We start from the raw sequence: 24,088 nt of genomic DNA, 5'->3' as shown, positions 1-24,088 counted from the left end.
GCTCACTGTAACCTCTGCCTCCTGAATTTAAGAGATTCTCCTGCCTCAGCCTCTTAAGTAGTTGGGATTACAGGCACGCACCACCACGTTTGGCTAATTTTTGTATTTTTAATAGAGACAGGATCTTACCATGTTGACCAAGCTGGTCTCCAACTCCTGGCCTCAGGTGATCCACCCACCTTGGCCTCCCAAAGTGCTGGGATTACAGGCGTGAGCCACTGCCTGTGGCCTTGGGAGATGATCTTGAGAAACAGTGACAAGGGAGTAGGATGGGGAAAATAGTCACCAAGAGCATTGTTATCAAGTAAATTACTGCTACAGGTAACTGGGTCTTAATCCTGTCGAGGAATTCTGGGAGACAGGGTAGAACACATGTGTTATCTGTTGACGCTTACTGAACCGCCCCAAACTTAACGGATTTTTTTTTATTTTTTTTCTTTAGAAATGTCGCTGAGTCATAACATGGTATAAAACTATCATTAATTGTTTATTATGTCTCTTGGTTCTGGTGATTGCCTCGGCTCAGCTAAATGGTGCCTGCCTTGGGTCTTTCTTGTGGTTACTGTCAGATGGAGGGTGGAGACGGAGACCACAGGTGAAGACCACTCCCATGTCTGATGGCCAGTGCTGTCTGTCTGTCAGCTGAGACCTCAGTGGGGCTTTCAGGTAGCCTCTGTGTGTGGACTGGCCCTCCTCACAGGATGGTGGCAGGGTTCCAAGAGTGAGTTTTCCAGAGAGAGTGGACACTGCTCATGACCTAGCCTTGAAGTTCACACAGTGTCACTTCTGTTGCATTCCATTTCTTTCTTTTCCTTTTCTCTTCTCTTCTCTCTTTCTTTCTCTTTCTTCTCCTCCTCCTCCTCCTTCTTCCTTTCTCTCTCTCTCTTTTTTGAGATGGAGTCTCACTCTGTTGCCCAGGCTGGAGTGCAATGGCATGATCTCGGCTCACTGCAACCTCCGCCTCCTGGGTTCAAACGATTCTCCTGTCTCAGTCTCCTGAGTACATGGGATTACAGGCATGCACCACGACGCCCAGCTAATTTTTGTATTTTCAGTAGAGACGAGGTTTCACCATATTGGTCAGGCTGGTCTCAAACTCCTGACCTCATGATCTGCCCACCTCGGACTCTCAAAGTGCTGGGATTACAGGCATCAGCCACCGCGCCCGGCTCCCTCCCTCCCTCCCTTCCTTCCTTTTCCTTCCTTTCCCTTATCCTTCCTTCCTTCCCCTTCTCCTTCCTTCCTTCCTTTCTTCCTGTCTGTCTTTCTCTTTCTTTCTTTCCTTTTTTCCTTTCTCTTTCTTTCTCTCTTTCTTTCAAGACAGGGTCTCACTCTCCCAGAAATAAACCCACACAATTATGGCCAACTGATTTCTGACAAAGGGGACAAGGACAGTCTCTTCAGGTACAAAGAGGGAAAAAAACAGCCTCTTTAATCAACGGTATTGGTAAAATTGTATACCCACATGCAGAAGAAATTGGATCCTTATCTTACACAGTGTATAAAAATCAACTTCCTTGTTTCTTTATTTAAAATTTTTTTACTTTAAAATTTATTTTAAAAGGCAGGGTCTCACTCTGTTGCCCAGGCTGAAATGCAGGGGTGCAATCTTGGCTCACTGCAGCCTCAACTTCCCAGATTCAAGAGGTCCTCCCACCTCAGCCTCCCAAGTAGCTGAAAATGTAGGCATGCTCCATCATGCCTGGTTGATTTTTTGTATTTTTTGTAGAGTCAGGGTCTCACCATGTTGCCCAGGCTGGTCTCAAAGTCCTGAGCACAAAGGATACACATGCCGCAGCCTCCTGGGATTACAGGCGTGCGCCATCACACCCGGCCGCATTCCATTTCTTTGTGTTTGTTTGTTTGTTTGTCTGTTTGAGACAGGGTCTCACTCTGTTGCCCAGGCTGGAGTGCAGTGGCACGATCTCAGCTCACTGCAACCTCTGCCTCCTGGGTTCAAGCAATTCTTCTGCCTCAGCCTCCTGAGTAGCTAGGACTACAGCCGTGTGCCACCACACCTGGCTAATTTTTGTATTTTTGGTAGAGACGGGGTTTCACCTTGTTGGCCAGGCTGGTTTTGAACTCCTGACCTCAAGTGATCTGCCTGCCTCGGCCTCCCAAAGTGCTGGGATTACAGGCATGAACCACTGTGCCCACCAGCCTCATTCCATGTCTTAGGAGCCTGTCACCAAACCAGCCCTTACGGAGTGTGGCATTGGAGTCTACCTTTTGATGGGAGGAAGGTCAAGGTCCAAGACCAGTCTTGGAGTGTCTACCCCCAGATTGTGTTATGGGAGAGAGAAATAAACTCTTCTATTTTATAAATCGCTGGTTTTTTGGGTTTTTTTTTCCCTAATCGGTTGAGAATCTAATCCTGGTACCCCATCTTCTCTCCATCCTGAGAAAGCTTTGCCTGCTCTCCTTACTCTCATCATCATCAACCTCTTCACCTTAAGTGGGTTATATTAGAATTTTTATAAGAGCAGGAGAACTTTCCTTTTCAGTGGCGCCTTCTTTTATCCCAGCAGCCCAAAGCTCATGGGCAGCAAAGGTAAGCAGAAAACCTTTTGCTCTGAGAGGCAGGGGTGAGAGAAATAAAGTCAGAAGAAAACTGGCCAGGCACGGTGGCTCACGCCTGTAATCCCAGCACTTTGGGAAGCTGAGGCAGGTGAATCATGAGGTCAGGAGTTCAAGACCAGCCTGGCCAACACGGTGAAACCCCGTCTCTACTAAAAATACAAAAAAATTAGCCGGGCGTGGTGGTGGGCGCCTGTAATCCCAGCTACTCGGGAGGCTGAGGCATGAGAATTGCTTGAACCTGGGGGGGCAGGGGTTACAGTGAGCCGAGATCGTGCCACTGCACTCCAGCCCAGGTGACAGATCGAGACTTTCTCAAAAAGAAAAAAAGAAAGAAAGAAAATCAAACTAACAGCCACCTGTGTACTGTAAGTCCAGTGAAATGCTTAGGTGTGTCATATGTTGTTTAACATCTGCTAGGACTCAACATTCCCTGAGGGCACAACCTGGGTCAGTACAGTGGAATCCTCAGCACTTACAGGAGCGGGCGAGGGAAGAAATGACTACGCCCTTATCAGTGGACACAGATACTCTAAAACATATTTTATTTATGGCTGGGCATAGTGGTTCATGCCTGTAATCCCAGTGCTTTGGGAGGCTGAGACGGGAGGATTGCTTGAGGCCAGGAGCTTGAGACCAGCCTATGCAACATTGCAAAATCCCATCTCTTATCTCTACAAAAAATAAAAAATTAGCCAGGCGTGGTGGTATGTGACTGTAGTCCCAGCTACTTGAGAGGCTGAGGCAGAAGGATCACTTGAGCCCAGGAGTTTGAGACCAGCCTGGGCAACGTCGTAGACTCTGTCTCTACAAAAAATTAAATTAAAAAAAATTAGCCAGGCACGGTGGTACATACCTGTGGTCCCAGCTACTCGGGAGGCCAAGATGGTAGGATTGCTTGAGCCCAGCAGCTTGAGGCTGCGACAAACCATGATTGTGCCACTGCACTCCAGCCTGGGTGACAGAGCAAGACTTTGTCTCAAAAGAAAAAAAAAAAGAAAGAAAAACACAAAGACAAAACACTACAAGAGGCAGAAAAAGAATGGAAGACAAAAATACAAACAAAGAAACAAAGGCAACAATTAGAAAACAGTAAAAAAAAAAAAATGGCAGATATTAATCCAATTATATCAACAATTCCTTTGCATATCAATGGTCCAAATTAACCGATTAAAAGAGAGAGATTGGGCCGGGCGCGGTGGCTCACGCCTGTAATCCCAGCACTTTGGGAGGCCGAGGCGGGCGGATCACGAGGTCAGGAGATCGAGACCATCCTGGCTAACATGGTGAAACCCTGTCTCTACTAAAAATACAAAAAATTAGCCAGGCGTAGTGGCAGGCGCCTGTAGTCCCAGCTACTCGGGAGGCTGAGGCAGGAGAATGGCGTGAATCCGGGAGGCGGAGCTTGCAGTGAGCTGAGATTGCGCCACTGCACTCCAGCCTGGGCGACAGAGCCAGACTCCGTCTCAAAAAAAAAAAAAAAAAAAAAAAGAGAGAGATTGGGCTGGGCAAAGTGGCTCATGCCTGTAATCCCAGCACTTTGGGAGGCCAAGGTGGGCGGATCACGAGGTCAGGAGATTGAGACCATCCTGTCTAACATGGTGAAACCCTGTCTCTCCTAAAAACACAAAAAATTAGCTGGGCGTGGTGGCGGGCGCCTGTAGTCCCAGCTACTTGGGAGGGTGAGGCAGGAGAAAGGCGTGGACCCAGGAGGCAGAGGTTGCAGTGAGCTGAGATCGCGCCACTGCGCTCCAGCCTGGGCAACAGAGCAAGACTCCATCTCAAAAAAAAAAAGAAAAAAAGAAAAGAAAAAGAGAGAGATTGTCAGAGTAGAGCAAAAAACAAGATGCAACTATATGCTCCTTATAAGAACTACACTTTAAAGATGTATATATTAAAAGTAAATGGATAAAGAAAGATCTACTATGCCAACACTAATCAAAAGGAAGCAGGAGTCCCTATATTAATTTCAGACAGTACAGGCTTCAGGGCAAGGAAAGTCATCAGGAACAGGACAGGTGCTGGGTGGCTTCCCAGCACTTTGGGAAGCCAAGGCGGGCAGATCACTTGAGGCCAGGAGTTCAAGACAAGCCTGGCCAACATGACAAAACCCTGTCTTTACTAAAAATACAAAAATTAGCTGGGCATGGTTGCACTCGACTGTAATCCCAGCTACTCCTCAGGCTGAGGCACGAGAATCACTTGAGCCTGGGAGGCAGAGGCTGCAGTGAGCCGAGATCATGCCACTGCATTCCAGCCTGGTTGACAGAGACTCTGTCTCAAAAAAAAAAAAAAAGAAAGAAAGAAAAGAAAAGAAAAAGAAAAAGGAAGGAAGGGAAAGAAAAGAAAGTTGTGAGGGATAAGGACAGGTCATTACATAATGTTTAAGGAGTCAATGCTCAAAGAAGACGTAACAGTCCTTAACATGTATGATCCTAACAACAGAACATCAAAATATGTGAGGGAAAAAGTGACAGCACTGCAAGGAGAAACTATTATAGTTGGCGACTTCAATGTCCCTCTATCAGAAACAGATCCAGCAGGCAGAAAATCCGTAACTCAGTAACACCCTCTATAACTGGATATAATGGAAACTATAGACTATTTCATACAATGACAGCAGAAAAAAAAGAAAAGAAAAACGCTTTGGTTTTTCCCGTATCTTAGGCTGGAGAGCAGTGGCACGATCACAGCTCACTGCAGCCTTGAACTCCTGGGCTCAGGAGATCCTCCCCACTCAGCACCCTGACTAGTTGGGAATACAGGTGTGCACTTCCACACCTGGCCAATTTTCTTTCTTTCTTTTTAATTTTTTTCATCATGTAGCATAAAATGTTATAATTTTTTTAATTTTAATTTTTCATAGAGATGGGATCTTGCTATGTTGCCCAGGCTACTCTTGAACTCCTAGCCTCAAGCAATCCTCCTACCTCAGCCTCCCCAAAGTTCTAAGATTACAGGTGTGAGCCTGAGTCACCATGCCCAGCCACAAATAAAATATTTTTTAGCTGGGTGCGGTGGCTCACGCCTGTAAGTAATCCCAGCACTTTGGGAGGCCAAGACGTGCGGATCATGACGTCAGGAGATCAAGACCATCCTGGCCAAAATGGTGAAACCTCATCTCTACTAAAAATACAAAAATTAGCCAGACGTGGTGGTGGGTGCCTGTAGTCCCAGCTACTCAGGAGGCTGAGGCAGGAGAATTGCTTGAACCTGGGAGGCAGAGGTTGCAGTGAGCCAAGATTGTGCCACTGCACTCCAGCCTGGAGACAGAGCAAGACTCCATCTCAAAAAAAAAAAAAAAAAAAAAAAATTTAAGTATCAGTAGGCCGGGCACAGTAGCTCACGCCTGTAATCCCAGCACTTTGGGAAGCTGAGGCAGGTGGATCACTTGAGGTCAGGAGTTTGAGACCAGCCTGGCCAACATGGCAAAACCCCGTCTCTACTAAAAATACAAAAAAAAAAATAGCCAGGTGTCATGGTGCATGCCTGTAACCCCAGCTACTCGAGAGGCTGAAGAAGGAGAATCACTTGAACCCAGGAAGCAGAGACTGCAGTGAGCCAAGATCACGCCACTGCACTCCAGCCTGGGCAACAGAGACTCTATCTAAAAAAATAAAAAATGAAGCATTCAGTGCTGGAGAAGAAATGAGAAATGGGTATTTCCCAAAATTGTTGCTGGGAGTGTGAATTGTTACAATGCTTGTAGAAAGCAATATGGCAATATTTACTAAAAGCTTGACCCAGAAATCTTACTTTGGATATTAAAAACTCACGGGTTGGGCACAGTGGCTTACGCCTGTAATCCCACCACTTTGAGAGGCTGAAGCGAGATCATCTGAGGTCAAGAGTTCGAGACCAGCCTGACCAACATAGTGAAACCTCGTCTCTACTAAAAATACAAAAATTAGCAGGGCGTAGTGGCGCACGCCTGTAGTCGCAGCTACTTGGGAGGCTGAGGTGGGAGAACTGCTTGAACCCGGGAGGCGGAAGTTGCAGTGAGCCGAGATCACACTATTGCCCCTCAGCCTGGGCAACAGAGTGAGGCTCCATCTCAAAAAAACAAACAACAGGCCGGGCGCGGTGGCTTGTGCCTGTAATCCCAGCACTTTGGGAAGCCGAGGCAGGTGAATCACCTGAGGTCAGGAGTTCGAGACCAGCCTGGCTTACATGGCGAATCCCTGTCTGTGAGAAAAATACAAAAATTAGCTGGGCACGGCCGGGCGCGGTGGCTCACGCCTGTAATCCCAGCACTTTGGGAGGCCAAGGCAGGCGGATCATGAGGTCAGGAGATCGACACCATCCTGGTTAACACAGTGAAACCCTGTCTCTACTAAAAATATAAAAAATTAGCCGGACGTGGTGGCGGGCGCCTGTAGTCCCAGCTACTCGGGAGGCTGAGGCAGGAGAATGGCATGAACCTGGGAGGTGGAGACTGCAGTGAGCCAAGATCGAGCCACTGCACTCACGCCTGCCTGGGCGACAGAGCGAGACTCCGTCTCAAACAAACAAACAAAAAGAACAATTAGCTGGGCATGGTGGTGCACGCCTGTAGTCCCAGCTACTCGGGAAGCCGATGCAGGAGAATTGCTTGAACCAGAGAGGCAGAGGTTGCAGGGAGCCAAGATCGCATCACTGCACTCCAGCCTGGGTGACAGAGCGAGACTCCATCTCAAATAAATAAATAAAAAAACAAAAACAAAAAACAAAAACACTCACTATGTTGGCCAGGCCAGGCGCAGTGGCTCTTGCTTGTTATCCCAGCACTTTGGGGGCCGAGGAGGATGGATCACTTGAGATCAGGAGTTCAAGACCAGCCTAGCCAATATGGTGAAACCCTATCTCTACTAAACATACAAAAATTAGCCGGATGTGGCCGGGTGTGGTGGCTCACGCCTGTAATCCTAGCACTTTGGCAGGCTGAGGCAGGTGGATCACAAGGTCAGGAGATCAAGACCATCCTGGCTAACATGGTGAAACCCTGTCTCTACTGAAAATACAAAAAATTAGCCAGGCGTGGTGGTGGGCTCCTGTAGTCTCAGCTACTCGGGAGGCTGAGGCAGGAGAATGGCGTGAACCCGGGAGGCGGAGCTTGCAGTGGGCCCAGACTGCGCCACAGTACTCCAGCCTGGGCAAGAGAGGGAGACTCCGTCTCAAAAAAAAAAAAAAATTAGCCAGACATGGTGGCGTGTGCCTGTAATCCTAGCTACTCAGGGATTGAAGCAGGAGAATCACTTGAACCCAGGAGGAGGAGGTTAGCCAAGACCATGCCATTGCACTCCAGCCTGGGTGACAGGAGACTCCATCTCAAAAAAACAAAACAACACAAAACTCATTATGTAAATATATATTACAAGGTATTTTATCAAAGCCTTGTTTCTAGTGGGAAAAACTGCAAAGTAATAATAAATATTATCCTTCTGTACAGGTATGGATGAAGAAATTATGGTTACATACAAATGACAAAGTGTTAAGCACCTGTTCAAATGAATAACTTGGATCTCTATCAGTTGGCCTAGAGACAGACATGCACTGTTAAACGGGAAAAGCAAGTTATTACATATCCGGGTTTTTTTTGTTTGTTTGTTTTTGAGATGGAGTCTTACTCTGTAGCCCAGGCTGAGTGCAATGACGCCTCTGCCTCCCAAAGTGCTGGGATTACGGGCGTGAGCCACTGCACCCGGCCTATATATCCCTTTTGTAAAGGCAGATTAGCAAAGTTTAGAAAGACATATATTTGGGGGACCGGCGCCGCAGGCGGATCACCTGAGGTCAGGAGTTCCAGACCAGCCTGGCCAACATGGTGAAACCCCATCTCTACTAAAAACACAAAAAAAATTAGCCAGGCGTGGTGGCAGGGCGCCTGTAGTCCCAGCTACCCGGGAGGCTGAGGCATGAGAATTGCTTGAACCAGGGAGGCAGAGGTTACAGTGAGCCGAGATCGCGCCATTGCACTCCAGCCTGGGTGGACAGAGCGAGACTCTGTCTCAAAAAGAAAAGAAAAAAAAGAAAAGAAAAGAAAAAAGCTGATGTAAGATTTCATTTTACTAAAGAAACATAGAAATAAGCATAGCACCCAAGAGTAGTTAGGTGAATACTAAATTGCTTTCCTTTATAACTCTCTTTAAAGAGAGCCACCTACACCGTTTGCTGTCTCCCATTGCTCAAAACGCAGGAACAGAAAACGTTTCGAATTGGGGAAACTCAAGACAGCTACCGTATCCAAAAATGGTAAGTTAAGAAAAATCGGGGGCAGGAGGAGGTAGCAAGGAGGGGAAAAAAAAATACGGGAAAAAAAGGAACAACACATCATAGCATCCCGTCTGTAAAGATTAAGATTGAATCGAGGCCGGACGAAGTGACTCTCGCCTGTAATCCCAGCACTTTGGAAGGCCGAGGCTGGCGGATCACGAGGTCAGGAGATGGAGACCATCCTGGCTAACACGGTGAAACCCCATCTCTACTAAAAATACAAACAAAAAAAATTAGCCGGGCGTGGTGGCACGCGCCAACAGTCCCAGGTAGTACTTGGGAGGATGAAGCAGGAAAATGGCATGAACCCGGGAGGCGGAGCTTGCAGTGAGTCGAGATCGCGCCACTACACCCCATGCTGGGAAACACAGCAAGATTCTGTCTCAAATAAAAAAAAAAACAAGATCGAGACAAGATACCACACTAAAACAGCATAGCTCTTAAGTATGAGTAAATAACTCATTAACAATACGAGTAAATAAAACCAAGGTAATCAAACCACCTTCTTCTATTAAACCATTAGAAAGTAACAAACCCACTCAGACCGTGTTCTCTCTTTCTTACTCTCCAAACAGAACAGTAAGAACGATCATTAATGGCAAATACTACTTGCAACGAAAACAACACCAACACGCCGCTTTCACGCTCAGAAAAGAACACTACGCTTCTTCCTCGTAGTTTCCGGTGTTCTACACATTCAGAGAAACTCCTCTAGTAACGAATTATACAAACGATCCCTGAAAGTATAGTTTTAGCTTTATAATCCTAGCCTGTGCTGGGTCCACATCCGCCGTGCACTTTCAACTGATGGCGAGATAGTTTCGCTATTTCTGATTCCCTTAGGAAATAAATAGGAAGATATATTAGCAATAACATCTTTTCGAATACTATCACTTAAGAACACATTTTAACGTTTTAAGTGGAAACGTAATTTTAAAAAATTGTTTTAATTTAAAAAGTTTAAAAGCAGGCGTGCTAAATTAGCATAATACGGAATGACAGCCAATCACAACCCGAATTTTTAAAGCGGGAAGCGTTTGCTCCTGGTGTCCTGTAATCCGGTGATCCTGGTGTTTTGAGAGCCCACGCCGCGGTCCAGGCGAGAGGATACGTTGTTCTATGAGTTCAAGACTAGCCTAGGCAATATAGCAGAATCCCGTCTCTACCAAGGGGGGAAAAAATAAAAAATAAAAAATAAAAAATGAGCTGGGCGTGGGGGCACCGCCTGTAGTCCCAGCTACTGGGGAGGGTGAACAGGATGATCCCTTGAGCCAGGGAAGCTGGCTGAGTCCGAAGCTGCAGTGAGCTTTGATCGCCCCACTGCACCCCAGCGTGGGAGACTGTGAGATCTTGACTTAAAAACAATTTTTTTAGGGGAGATAGTATACAATAGACATAAAATATACCATCTTAACCATTTTTCACATATACATTTCAGTGGCATTAAGTACATTCATGTAGCCATTGGCATGTAACCATCACCATTATTTATCTCCAGAACTTTTTCGACATCCCAAACTGAAACTCTACCCATAAAACAAACTTCCCTTTCCTCCCTCTGCCCAGACCCTTTTAACCACTATTCTACTTTCTGTCTCTATGAATTTGATTCTTGTAGGTACCCCAAAAGTGGAAACATGCAATATTGTCTTTTTGTATCTGGCTTACTTCACTTATATTTGTTTTCAAGGTTCATTCATGTTGTAACATATTGCAGAATTTCACTCCTTTTTTAGGCTGGAGTGCAATGCATGACGGCTCACTGCAGCCTTGACCTCCAGGGCTCAGGTGATCCTCCCACGTCAGCTTCCTGAATAGCTGGGACCACAGGCACATGCCATCACATCAGGCTAATTTTTTATGTTTTTTTGTAGGGAAGGGGCTTCACCACATTGCCCAGGCTGGTGTTGAACTCCTGGGCTCAAGGGATCCACCCACCTAAGCCTCTCAAAAGTGGTGGGACTACAGGCGTGAGCCACCACACCCAGCGGTTTTCTCTTTTCTTTTTTTTTTTGAGATGGAGTCTCGCTCAGTCACCCAGGCTGGAGTGCAGTGATGAGATCTCAGCTCACTGCAAGCTCCGCCTCCCGGGTTCATGCCATTCTCCTGCCTCAGCCTCCCAAGTAGCTGGGACTACAGGCACTCACCACCACACCCAGCTAATTTTTTTTTTTTTTTTTTGTATTTTTTAGTAGAGACGGGGTTTCACCGTGTTAGCCAGGATGGTCTCGATCTCCTGATCTCATGATCCGCCCTCCTCAGCTTCCCAGAGTGCTGGGATTACAGGCGTGAGCCACCGCGCCCAGCCGCGGATTTCTTAATTATATTTTTGAATTGTTCCTTGCTAGTGTATAAAAACACAACTGGACCAGGCACGGTGACTCATGTCTATCATCAGCACTTTGGGAGGCCGAGGCGGGCGGAACACCTGAGCTCAGGAATTTGAGACCAGCCCAGCCAACATGGTGAAACCCCATCTCTACTAAAAATACAAAAATTAGCCAAGCATGGTGGTGGGCACCTGTAATCCCAGCTACTTTGGAGGCTGAGGCTGGAGAATCACTTGAACCCGGGAGGCCGAGCTTGCAATGAGCCAAGATCCAGCCATTGCACTCTAGCCTGGGCAAAAAAAGCAAAACTCCTAAAAAAAAAAAAATGTCAACAACAACAAAAAAACAACTGGTTTTTGTGAGTTGATCTTGTGTTCTGAAACTTTGCTGAATTTGCTTATTAGCTCTAGTAATTTTTGTGTGAGTATTCCTTGGGATTTTCTATATTTAGAGAGATAGTTTTATTTCTTCTTTCCCAGTTTGGTGCCTCTTATTGCTTTTTCTTACCTAAAGGCTTTGGCTACAACTTCTAGTAAAGTGTTGACTAGCAGTGGTAAAAGTGAACCTCCGTGTCTTCTTCCTGATCTTAGGGGGAAAGCTTTTAGTCTTTTGCCATTAAGTATGATGATAACTGTGGGTTTTTCACAAATGTCTCTTATAATGTTGAGGCAATTCCTCTCGTTTCATAGTTTTATGTATGTTTTAATCGTGAAATGTTAGAATTTCTTAGATGCTTTTTCTGTGTCAGCTGGAATGACTGTTTTTTTCCCTTTGTTCTACTAATGTGGTATATTACATTAATTGATTTTCTTATGTTGAACCACCCCCTGCATTCCTGGGATGAATCCCTCCCATCCCCTCAGCTGCAGCACCTTATTAAAGCCTTCTTCCTTGGCAATAATCATTGTCTCAGTGATTGGCTTTCTGTGAGGTGAGTGGCAGGCCCTAGACAGAACCCCTGGTGTTTTAGTAACACCAGGATGGCCAGTAGCCTCCAGATGCTGGAGGAGTCAAGAAACGATCCCCCCTTCCAGGCTTCAAATGACCTTGCCAACAGTTTGATTCCTGACTTTGAGCCTACAGAACTGTGAGAGAATATATATATATATATACATTATTTTTTTTTTGACAGAGTCTCAGTTAGTCACCCAGGCTGGAGTGCAGTGGCATGATCTGGGCTCACTGCAACCTCTGCCTCCTGGGTTCAAGTGATTCTCATGCCTCAGCCTCCAGAGTAGCTGGGATTACAGGCATATGCCACCACACCCGGCTAATTTTTGTATGTTTAGTAGAGACGGGGTTTTGCCATGTTGGTCAGGCTGGTCTCGAACTCCTGACCTCAAGTAATCTGCCTGCCTTGGCCTCCCAAACTGTTGGGATTACAAGCATGAGCCACCACACCCAGCCAAAGCCACCACACCTGGCCTTTAATTTCAAAATAATTTTACATTCACAGGAAACTGCACACAGCACAGAGAAGTCCTGTGTGCTCTTCACACAGTTCCTCCCATGGCTACATTTTCCATAGCTATAGTACAATATCAAACCATGAAATTTACATTAATGAAATATGTGTATATGGTTTTATGCGATTTTATCACGTGTTGATTCATGTACTCACCATTGCAATCAAGATACAAAACTGTTCCACAAAGATCTCTTTTGCCTTTTATTTATTTTATTAGTAATTTTTAGAGACAGAGCCTCACTCTGCTGCCCAGGCTGGAGTGCAGCAGCATAATGATAGTTCACTGCAGCCTTGAACTCCTGGACTAATGTGATCCTCCCACCTAAGCCTCCAGAATAGCTGGGACTGCAGACATGCATGCACTACCAGGCCTGGATAATTTTTTCAATTTTTTTTTTTTGAGATGGAGTCTTGCTCTGTTGTCCAGGCTGGAGTGCAGTGGCACGATCTCGGCTCACTGCAAGCCCCACCTTCCGGGTTCACACCATTCTCCTGCCTCAGCCTCCCGAGTCGCTGGGACCACAGGGGCCTGCCACCACACCCGGCTAATTTTTTGTATTTTTTAGTAGAGACAGGGTTTCACCATGTTAGCCAGGATGGTCTCGATCTCCTGAACTCATGATCCGCCCGCCTTGGCCTCCAAAAGTGCTGGGATTACAGGCATGAGCCACTGTGCCCGGCCAAGTTTTTCAATTTTTTTGTAGAGACAAGGTCTTGCCATGTTGCCCAGGCTGGTCTCAAAGTCCTGGCCTCAAGTGATCCTCGAATCTCAGCCTCCCAAAGCACTGGGATTACAGGTATGCGTCACCACGCCAGGCCCTCACCCCTTTATAGACATAACCCTGCTCCACACCATCCCTAATTCCTGACAATGAGTAATTTGTTCTCCATTTCTGTAATTATGTCATTTCAAGAATGTTATATAAATGGAATCAAATCATACAGTCTGTAACCTTTTGAGATTGCCTTTTTTTTTATTTGAGATGGAGTCTTACTCTGTTGTCCAGACTGGAGTGTAGTGGTGTGATCTTAGCTCACTGCAACGTCCACCTCCCGGGTTCCAGCGATTCTCCTGTCTCAGCCTCCCGAGTAGCTGGGATTACAGGTGCCGGCCACCACACCTGGCTAATTTTTATATTTTTAGTAGAGGTGGGGTTTCACCATGTTGGCCAGGCTGGTCTCAAACTTCTGGCCTCAGGTGATCCGTCCGCCTTAGCCTCCCAAAATGCTGGGATTACAGGCGTGAGCCACCACGCCTGCCTGACTTGCCTTTTTTTTTCATGCAGCATAATTCCCTTAAGATCCATCCAATTAGGATATATCAAGAAATCACACACACACACACACACACACACACACACATAAAAAGATCCTCCTAGCCAGGCGTGGTAGCTCATGCCTGTAATCCCAGCACTTTGGGAGGCCGAGGTGGGTGGATTGCCTGAGCTCAGGAGTTCGCGACTAGCCTGGGAAACATGGTGAAACCCCGTCTCACCAAAATACAAAAGATTAGCCAGGCATGGCGGCATGCTCCTGTAGTCCCAGCTACTCAGGAGGCTGAGGCAGGAGAATTGCTTGAACCTGGCAGACAGAGGTTGCAGTGAGCTGAGATTGTGCCACTGCACTCCAGCCTGGGCGACAGAGCGAGACTCCATCTCAAAAAAAAAAAAAAGATCCATCCAAGTTGTATGTATCAATAGCTCATTTCCTTTTATTGTTAACTAGTATTCCATGTCTGGATATACCATAGTTTAACCATTTATTTGCTGAAGGACATTTCTAATATTTCTAGTTTTTGGTTATTACAAATAACATTGTTGTGAACATTCATGTACAGATTGTGTGGACATAACTTTTCTATTCTCTGGGATAAGTGCCCAGCAGTGCAATTGCTGGGTCCTATGGAAAGTGCTTAGTTTGTTGTCACTGACAAACTATTTTCCAGAGTGGCTCTATGTTTTACGTCTCCACCAGCAATGTATGTTATGTTATATCCAGTCTTGTTACAAATCTGCCAGCATTTGTTGTTGACAGTATTTTTTTTTTTTTTTGAGATGGAGTTTCACTCTTGCTCCCCAGGCTGGAGTGCAATGGCATGATCTTGGCCCATGGCGACCTCCGCCTCCCGGGTTCAAGCGATTCTCCCTCCTCAGCCTCCCATGTAGCTGGGATTACAGGCTTGAGCCGCCACACTTGGCTAATTTTTGTATTTTTAGTGGAGAGGATTCCGCCGTGTTAGCCAGGCTGGTCACTAACCTGACCTCACGTGATCTACCCACCTCAGCCTCCCAAAGTGCTGGGATTACAGGCGTGAGCCACTGCGCCCGACCTAATTTTGTATTTTTAGTAGAGATCAGGTTTCACCATGTTGGTCAGGCTGGTCTCAAACTCCTGACCTCAGGTGATCAGCCTGCCTTGGCCTCCCAAAGTGCTGGGATTACAGGCATGAGCCACTGCACCTGGCCAGAAAAATATACTGTTTTTTTTTGTTTTTTTTTTTTTGAGATGGAGTCTCACTCTGTTGCCCAGGTTGGAGTGCAGTGGCTCCATCTCAGCTCACTGCAACTTCCACCTCCTGGATTCAAGCAATTCTCCTGCCTCAGCCTCGTGAGTAGCTGGGACTGCAGCCACCCACCACCAGGCCTGGGTATTTTTTCTTTCTTTCTTTCTTTTTTTTTGAGATGGAGTCTCGCTCTGTCACCCAGGCTGGAGTCTAGTGGCGCGATCTTGGCTCACTGCAACCTCCGCCTCCCAGGTTCAAGCAATTGTCCTGCCTCAGCCTCCCAAGTAGCTGGGATTACAGGCATGTGCCACCATGCCCAACTAATTTTTTTGTATTTTTAGTAGAGATGGGGTTTTACCATATTGGCCAGGCTGGTCTTGATCTCCTGACCTCGTGATCCACCCACCTTGATCTCCCAAAGTGCTGGGATTACAGGCGTGAGCCCGCGCCCGGCCCCAGGCTGGAGTGCAGTGGTGTGATCTCGGCTCACTGCAACCTCTGCCTCCCAGGTTCAAGTGATTCTCCTGCCTCAGCCTCCCGAGTAGCTGGGATTACAGGCGCACGCCACAATGCCCGGCTAATTTTGTATTTTTAGCAGAGACGGGGTTTCTCTGTGTTGGTCAGGCTGGTTTCAAACTCCCGACCTCAGGTGATCCACCCACCTCGGTCTCCCAAAGTGCTGGGATTACAGGCATGAGCCACCATGCCCGGCCGAAAAATATAATTTAAAACAAAATTTTCTCCCAATCCAGAAGTGTTCTTCACAAAGCTAGTGAAAAAGAAAACACTTTAGTATTGTATAAAACATTAAGCCAGAAAGTGAAACACATCACAGGCAATCTGCTAAGAAATTGCAGACAGAAAGAAATCTCACCCCCTTATATAGCCAAGCAGATAGAACTCAGTACATACATATTTTCCAAGATAAACCATAATTAGTCCTCAAGAGGACTTGACAGCACACTTTGTCCCATATAGTTCATCCTATTTGGCTTTATCTAGAGGAAAAGCAAACTTTTCATATCTTTATGACAGGAAGTGGTTTTGCAATTTGGGGCAGGAAGCCCACCAAAATTAAGCTTCTTTTTTTTTTTGAGACGGAGTTACGCTCTTGTTGCCCAGGCTGGAGTGCAATGGCGCGATCTTGGCTCACCGCAACCTCCGCCTCCCAGGTTCAAGCAATTCTCCTGCCTCAGCCTCCTGAGTAGCTGGGATTACAGGCATGCACCACCACACCTGGCTAATTTTGTATTTTTAGTAGAGACAGGGTTTCTCCATGTTGAGGCTGGTCACCAACTCCTGACCTCAGGTGATCCGCCCGCCTCGGCCTCCCAAAGTGGTGGGATTACAGGCGTGAGCCACCGCGCCCGGCCCCCAAATTAGGCTTCTACCCTCCCACAGAAACTGGGAGATATGGGTGCTATCTACCTTGCTGTTTACATATCAGTTCCTTGAGGAAGATATTCCTAGGTCATAAAGCTGACAAAAGGCCTATCTAGTGTTGAAAAGATTTATGCAGATTTCAAATAGAGAAGAAAGCAGTTACAATGGCAAGTTTTCAAAAGTAAATGCTCAAAGAAAAAGGAGGGGAGGAAAATCTCTTATTTTCAACTGGGAGACTAAAACCTAGTATCTTTAATTTGTATTTGTCCTTAGAATCTACTTCCTGCTTGATGTTCTAAATTCCAAAAATTCATGGTGGGGGGGAGCGTGGCATGTCACTAGGCAAAAAAGCTATTTGACAAAATCATTCAGAGTATATGTACTGTAGTGTGTATGACTCTTGTAGAAAGAACTGCTTCCTCTCCAACTTCTAATAGATCCCTACACTCTTACTATCTCTCCCTGGACTTTTCTGAATCTCTTTTGAATCCATGCATTAACTGTCACACTAGCCACATTTGTTACAACATTTTGGAAATCGATGAGAGGGGAACAAAGTTCTGAGGACTGCACACTAGCCACATTTGTTACAACATTTTGGAAATCGATGAGAGGGGAACAAAGTTCTGAGGACTGCACACTAGCCACATTTGTTACAACATTTTGGAAATCGATGAGAGGGGAACAAAGTTCTGAGGACTGAAAAATGAGTCTATCCTCTAAGTGGGGATGATAAGACTCAGAGAAGGCAATTTACCAAAGATCAGGTACCTGGGCTCTTTCCCCCGTTGCAGCCCCTTGGTTTTTATCACTTTAAAAAAAACATTGCGGCCGGGCGCTGTGGCTCAAGCCTGTAATCCCAGCACTTTGGGAGACCGAGGCGGGCGGATCACGAGGTCAGGAGATTGAGACCATCCTGGCTAACATGGTGAAACCCCGTCTCTACAAAAATACAAAAAAATTAGCCAGGCGTGGTGGCGGAGGCCTGTAGTCCCAGCTACTCAGGAAGCTGAAGCAGGAGAATGACGTGAACCCGGGAGGTGGAGCTTGCGGTGAGCCGAGATCGCGCCACTGCACTCCAGCCTGGGCGACAGAGCAAGACTCCGTCTCAAAAAAAAAAAAAAAGTTTTTTTTGTATTTTTTGTTTGTTTGTTTTTTGAGATGATGAGGGTCTCACTCTGTTGCCCAGGCTGGAGTACAGAGGCAAGATCATTGCTTACTGCAACCTCTGCCTCCCAGGCTCAAGTGATCCTCCCATTCAGCCTCCCAAGTAGCTGGGACTACAGGCGACTGCCACCACACCCAGCTAATTTTAAAATTATTTGTAGAGACAAGGTTTCACCATTTTGCCCAGGCTGGTCTTGAAATCCTAGGCTCAAGCCATCTGCCTCGGCCTCCCAAAGTGCTGGAATTACAGGGGTGAGCCACTGTGCCCGGTTTTTATCATTCTTATAATAATTATTGTTATTATTTGACAAAAAAATTTATGACGCAGCCTCAGGTGGTCCTGACATGTGGCCCCGGTTTTTATCATTCTTAACAATACGTAATGTTCATTGAGTCCTTATTGTGTGTCAGTATTTTATTTATCTTATTTTATTCTTCTTGAGACGTTGTCTCGCTCCGTCCCCCAGGCTGGAGTGCAGTGGCGCGATCTCGACTCACTGCAACCTCCGCCTCCTGGGAGGCAACATAGTTAGACCCCCATCTCTACTCCAACCTGGGCGACAGAGTGAGACCCTGTCTCAAAAAAATAAAAATAAAAAATAACAATAATAATAATAAAGTGCCTGCTCTTGGATTATACACCTACAGAGTAATAATGTTGCAGTTTGGACCCACATTTGTCCTAATTTAAATGACCACCCTGCAAACTAAAAGTAGTACCATGAACAACATTCACTCATAATCCCACGGCCCAAGCGACAGGCTTAAGTGAGGAAGGCCCTGTGTAGTCTTCCTGGAAATCCTGGTCCACACACCAGGCCTGCAGCCAAAGCGGGTCAGTTCTGCAGGTCCCTGCCCCAGGTGCGCAGCTGCACCACGCGGCCTCCGGCCGGCCCGGGATAAGCAGGCCCTGCCCGCCGCTGCGCCGCAGCCAATAGCGCGGGTGCGTTTGGTGGCGGCCCATGCTTGGCTGCGCTCTCTGATTGGGCGCCTCCGGGGGCGGGGCCAAGCCCAAGCCTGGCGCGCAGGGTGCACCTAGCGGAGCTTGAGCGGTCCAGCGCCAAGTTCGGGGTTTGGGGTTGGAGCGGCTGGTCACGTGGCTGGCCCGCGGCGGTGCGCGGGGCGTTGGGTCAGCGGGTCTGGGACTGGTGGCACCGGCGGCGGCGTAGGACCGAGGCGTCGCTAGGCACGTGCGCGGGCCGTGTTCCGGTAGGTGGGCGGCTTCGGGTCCGAGGGCCGCGGCGTCCCAGAGCCCGGGGGGTGCTTCGGCGTCCTCGCTGTCCCCCGCCGTACCCCACCCTCTGCAGCCGGAACGACGGGAGGGGAGCGCTTGGGTCGCGCCTGGGCTGGGGATCGGGCGGCGGCCAGCCGCAGCGCCCCAGTTCCAGGCACATTCGGTATGATGGGGTGGCGGCCCGTGGCCTTTGGCAAGAATGCGAAGGCTTATCGGGGATGTGAGTAGTAGCTCTCTACTGAGCACTTTTCTCGTTGAGCATTTTCGATTTAAACACAACCCCTATCCTAGCTCCTTCACAACAAAGCTGGAAGTCAAGTGCTACTGTTTCCCCCATTTTACAGGTGAGGAAGGTGGTGGGGCCCTGAGAAAGGAGGCAACTTAAATGGCAGAGCCCGGAATAGAACCCGGGTTCTCAAAGCCTGCGCCCCTAAAGGCTACGCGCAGGGTCGCTCCACTTTTGGCCCGTGCCACCAGATCCCTGTGGGGAATGAGCTCTTCCTGTTGCCCGCAATCTGCCACCCCCTGTTCTAGGAGACAAATGTTGCACTGTGAAGTTCTTGGCCCGGTGCCTCGGCTTCGAGATTCCGGGAGTTAAGTGACCCTTGGTCCAGCTGAGGTCAGCACAGATGCGGGCCTTCAGTCGGGCAGTTACCCAGAGAATAGACTGGAAACACCAGTTTAGGTTCTTGCAGAAATAACATTGTAGGCCGGGCGCGGTGGCTCATGCCTGTAATCCCAGCATTTTGGGAGGCCGAGGTGGGCGGATCACTTGAGGTCAGTAGTTGGAGACCAGCCTGGCGAACATGGTGAAACCCCGTCTGTACTAAAAATACAAAAAAACCTGGCTGCCCATGGTGGCACACACCTATAATCCCAGCTACTCGGAAGGCTGAGGCAGGAGAATCGCTTGAACCCGGGAGGTGGAGGTTGCAGTGAGCGGAGATCACGCCACTGCACTCCAGCCTGAGTGACAGAGTGAGACTCTATCTCAAAAGAAAGAAAGAGAGAGAGAGAGAGAGAAAGAAAAGAAAGAAAAGAAATAACGTAAATTTATTACTTGGGGGAACTTGGAACGGAAGTGGGTAATTGTGTTTTTATTTAGTGCAATGTCCTGGGACAAGGCTTTGGAACTGAAGAGAAACCACTGTTCAGATTCTGGCTCTTATATGGCTTTAGACAAGTTAGCTCCCTGGGCCTCAATTTCCTCCTCTGTAAAGAAGAGAACACAAAATGTGTGTGAGATAGAAGATGTGCAACAAGTTAGTTCCCTGAGCAGATCCTTGGCTGGATCCTCTTATGTGACAGAGGCCCAGGTAAGATTTGGAGGCATGGGGAGGCTGGTGACCTTGCAGGTGACTTCACTTACTAGGTCTTTTTCCCTGACGTTGAGGATCATGCCACACATGAGCAACAGTGCCTCTACAGAAATATCCAATGTTGTAATGACTAATGTTGCAGTGAGCTGTGTTGGCCGGGGAGCTTACCAGGTGTTACTGAATGTTAATGAAGATGTCCCTAAGATTCCCAATTTTCTTTTCTTTTTTTTTTTTTTTTTTGAGACGGAGTCTCACTCTGTTGCCCAGGCCGGAGAGCAGTGGCGCGATCTCGGCTCACTGCAAGCTCCGCCTCCCGGGTTCACGCCATTCTCCTGCCTCAGCCTCCTGAGTAGCTGGGACTACAGGCGCCGCCACCACGCCCAGCTAATTTTTTTTTATTTTTGTAGAGACGGGGTTTCACCATGTTAGCCAGGATGGTCTCGATCTCCTGACCTCGTGATCTGCCCGCCTCGGCCTCCCAAAGTGCTGGGATTACAGGTGTGAGCCACCGCACCCAGCCCCCTTTTTTCTTTTTTGTTTTTTTTTTTGAAACGGAGTCTAGCTCTGTCACCCAGGCTGGAGTGCAGTGGCATGATCTCGGCCCACTGCAATCTCTACCTCACTGGTTCAAGCTATTCTCCTGGTCTCAGCCTGCCGAGTAGCTGGGATTACAGGCATATGCCACCATGACTGGCTAATTTTTGTTTTTGTTTTTGTTTTTGTTTTTTTTTTTGAGACAGAGTCTTGCTCTGTTGTCCAGGCTGGAGTGCAGTGGCACGATCTCAGCTCACTGCAACCTCCTGGGTTCAAGCGATTATCTTGCCTCAGCCTCCTGAGTAGCTGGGGTTACAGGTGCGCACCACACACCCAGCTCATTTTTGTATTTTTAGTAGAGATGGAGTTTTACCGTGTTGGTCAGGCTGGTCTCGAACTCCTGACCTCGGGTGATGCACCCGCCTTGGCCTCCCAAAGTGCTGGGATTACAGGAATTGAGCCACTGCGCCCAGCTAATTTTTGTATTTTTAGTAGAGATGGGGTTTCACCATATTGGCCAGGCTGGTCTCAAACTCCTGACCTCAAGTGATCCACCCACCTCGGTCTCCCAAAGTGCTGGGATTACAGGCGTCAGCCACCGCGCCCGACCGCTTTTTTTTCTTTCTTTAGAGAGACGGGATCTCCCTATGTTGCCCAGGGTGGTCTTGACTCTTGTGGTCCTGTGACTCCCCAGACTTCAGGTGTGCAAGCCTGATTTCTGACCCTTGGCCAGTCACACTTTCTCCTTTGTCTGGCCTTTGAACTTGGGGTGCTCTGCATTTGTTTACTCCGCGTAGATTGCTCTCATCCCAGATTTCATGGTTGGCTCCTTTCCACAGCTCAGATTTCAGCTGGGGGACGTTCCCTGACCCAGTCTAAAGTAGCCCTGCACCCATTTATTGCATCTTTCTTTCTTTTCTTTTCTTTTCTTTTTTTTTTTTTTTGAGACAGGGTCTTGTTCTCTTGGCCAGGCTGGAGTGCTGTGGGAAAATCTGGGCTCATTGCAGCCTCAACCTCCGGGACTCAAGTGATCCTCCTGCCTCAGCCACCCAGAGTAGCTGAGAATACAGGCGTGCGCCACCAGGCTCGGGTAATTTTTTGTATTTTTTTTAGAGACAGGGTTTTGCCATGTTGCCTAGGCTGGTCTTGAACGCCTGGGCTCAAGTGTTCTTCTCGCCTCAGCCTCTCAGAGTTCTGGGATTACAAGTGTGAGCAACCATGCCTGGCCTTGTGTATTTCTTTTTGTTTTTTTTTGTGATGGAGTCTTGCTCTGTCATCCAGGCTGGAGTGCAATGGGATGATCTCGGCTCACTGCAACCTCCACCTCCTGGGTTCAAGCGATTTTCCTACCTCAGCCTCCCGCATAGCTGGTATTACAGGGGCCCACCATTATGCCCATCTAATTTTTGTATTTTTTAGTAGAGACGGGGTTTCGCTGTGTTGGCCAGGCTGGTCTCGAACTCCTGACCTCAGGTGATCCTCCCACCTTGGCCTCCCAAAGTGCTGGGGTTACAGGTGTGAGCCACTGTGCCTGGCCAAATAATTTTTTTTCTTTTTTTAAGATAGAGTCTCGCTTTGTTGCCAGGCTGCGGTGCAGTGGTGTGATCTCTGCTCACTACAGTCTCCGCCTCCCGGGTTCAAGCCATTTTTCTGCCTCAGCCTCCTGAGTAGCTGGAATTACAGGCGGGCGCCACCACACCCAGCTAATTTTAGTAATTTTAGTGGAGATGGGGTTTCACCATGTTGGCCAGGACAGTCTTGATTTCCTGACCTCGTGGTCTGCCCGCCTTGGCCTCCCAAAGTGCTGGGATTACAGGCGTGAACCACTGCACCTGGCCTTTTTTTTTTTTTTTATTGAGACACAGTCTCACTCTGTCACCCAGACTGGAGTGCAGTGGCACAATCTCGGCTCACTGCAGCCTCCACCTCTCAGGCTCAAGTAAGTCTCATGCCTCAGGTGTGTGCCACCACACCCAACTAATTTTTTATATTTTTGGTATAGACAGGGTTTCACCATGTTAGCCAGGCTGGTCTCAAACTCCTGGCCTCAAGTTGATCTGCCTACCTCAGCCTTCCAAAGTGCTGGGATTACAGATGTGAGCCACCTTGCCCAGCCTAATTTCTAAATTTTTGTAGAGACGTGGTTTCACTGTGTTGCCTAGGCTGTGGTTGAATTCCTAGGCTCAAAGGATCCTCCCGCCTCGACTCCCCTAAGTGCTGGGATTACAGGCATAAGCCACCATACCAGGCCCTTTTTTTTTTTCCCCCCCGGAGATGGAGTCTTGCTTTGTCACCCAGGCTAGAGTGCAGTGGTGTGATCTCGGCTCACTACAACTTCCGCCTCCCGGGTTCAAGCAATTCTCCTGCCTCAGCCTCCCGAGTAGCTGGGATTACAGGTGCCTGCCACCACACCTGGCTAATTTTTGTATTTTTAGTAAAGATGGGCTTTCATCATGTTGGCCAGGCTGGTCTCGAACTTACGACCTCATGATTCGCACGCCTTGGCCTCCCAAAGTGCTGGGATTACAGGTATGAGCCACTGGGCCCAGCCCAACCTGTAATTCTTTAGGAAGATTTATATTCAAACAAGTCCTTTTTTTATTTAAAAGAAAAACACACACACACACAGGGTCTTACTCTGTCACCCAGGCTGGAATGCACTGCCACAATCACGGCTCATTGCAACCTCTAGCTTCCAGGCTCAGGTGATCCTCCCACCTCAGCCTCCTGAACAGCTGGGACTACAGATGCATGCCACCACGACCAGCTAATAATTTGTATTTTTTGTAGAAATGGGGCTTTGCCATGTTGCCCAGGCCAGTCTTGAACTCCTGGGCTCAAGTGATCCTCCTGCCTCAGCCTCCCAAAGTGCTGGAATTACAGGCATGAACCACCACACCCAGCCCAAGTACATATTTTAACTAACAGCTTCACAGGAACTCTGTGGAGTACTTAGAGCATGTGCTTTGGGGTTTCGAGTCCTACCTCTGTGGCTAACTTTCTGTGCAGCCCTGGGCTAAGATATTTTACTTTTCTTTGAGACAGTCTCGCTCTGTTGCCAGCCTGGAGTGCAGTGGTGATCTTGGCTCATTGCAACCTCCGACTCCCAGGTTCAAGCGATTCTCCTGCCTCAGCCTCCCGAGTAGCTGGGATTACAGGCGTGAGCCACTACGCCCGGCTAATTTTTGTATTTTTAGTAGAGATGGGGTTTCACCGTGTAGGCCAGGATGGTCTCGATCTCCTGACCTCCTGATCCGCCCACCTTGGCCTCCCAAAGTACTGGGATTACAGGCATAAGCCACTGCACCCAGCCACAATATT

The 24,088-nt window shown here is 47.9% G+C and overlaps 1 protein-coding gene and 1 non-coding gene across 7 annotated transcripts in view; one reads left to right on the top strand and one right to left on the bottom strand.

Moving 5' to 3' along the window:
* Positions 1 to 9,363: 9,363 nt before the first annotated feature.
* Positions 9,364 to 9,582, bottom strand: LOC115934912 (small nucleolar RNA U3). The gene has a single exon (XR_004070641.2). It is a non-coding gene; the product is annotated as a small nucleolar RNA U3 (small nucleolar RNA).
* Positions 9,583 to 18,608: 9,026 nt separating this feature from the next.
* Positions 18,609 to 24,088, top strand: part of SHMT1 (serine hydroxymethyltransferase 1) — a 35,391-nt gene continuing 29,911 nt past the window's right edge. For 2 of the 6 annotated variants that reach the window (XM_055386071.2, XM_031010777.3), the window contains exon 1: positions 18,609 to 18,889. The gene's annotated coding sequence lies outside the window, so the exon portion shown is untranslated. Of the gene's footprint in view, positions 19,259 to 21,718; positions 21,858 to 24,088 lie in introns of all 6 variants that reach the window. The other 4 variants (XM_055386067.2, XM_055386070.2, XM_055386068.1 and 1 more) reach the window with 4 other exon arrangements.

Source organism: Gorilla gorilla, chromosome 4 (genome assembly GCF_029281585.2).
Source record: "Gorilla gorilla gorilla isolate KB3781 chromosome 4, NHGRI_mGorGor1-v2.1_pri, whole genome shotgun sequence".
Taxonomy (NCBI): Eukaryota; Metazoa; Chordata; class Mammalia; order Primates; family Hominidae; genus Gorilla; species Gorilla gorilla.
This window is presented reverse-complemented; position numbering and strand designations above follow the sequence as displayed.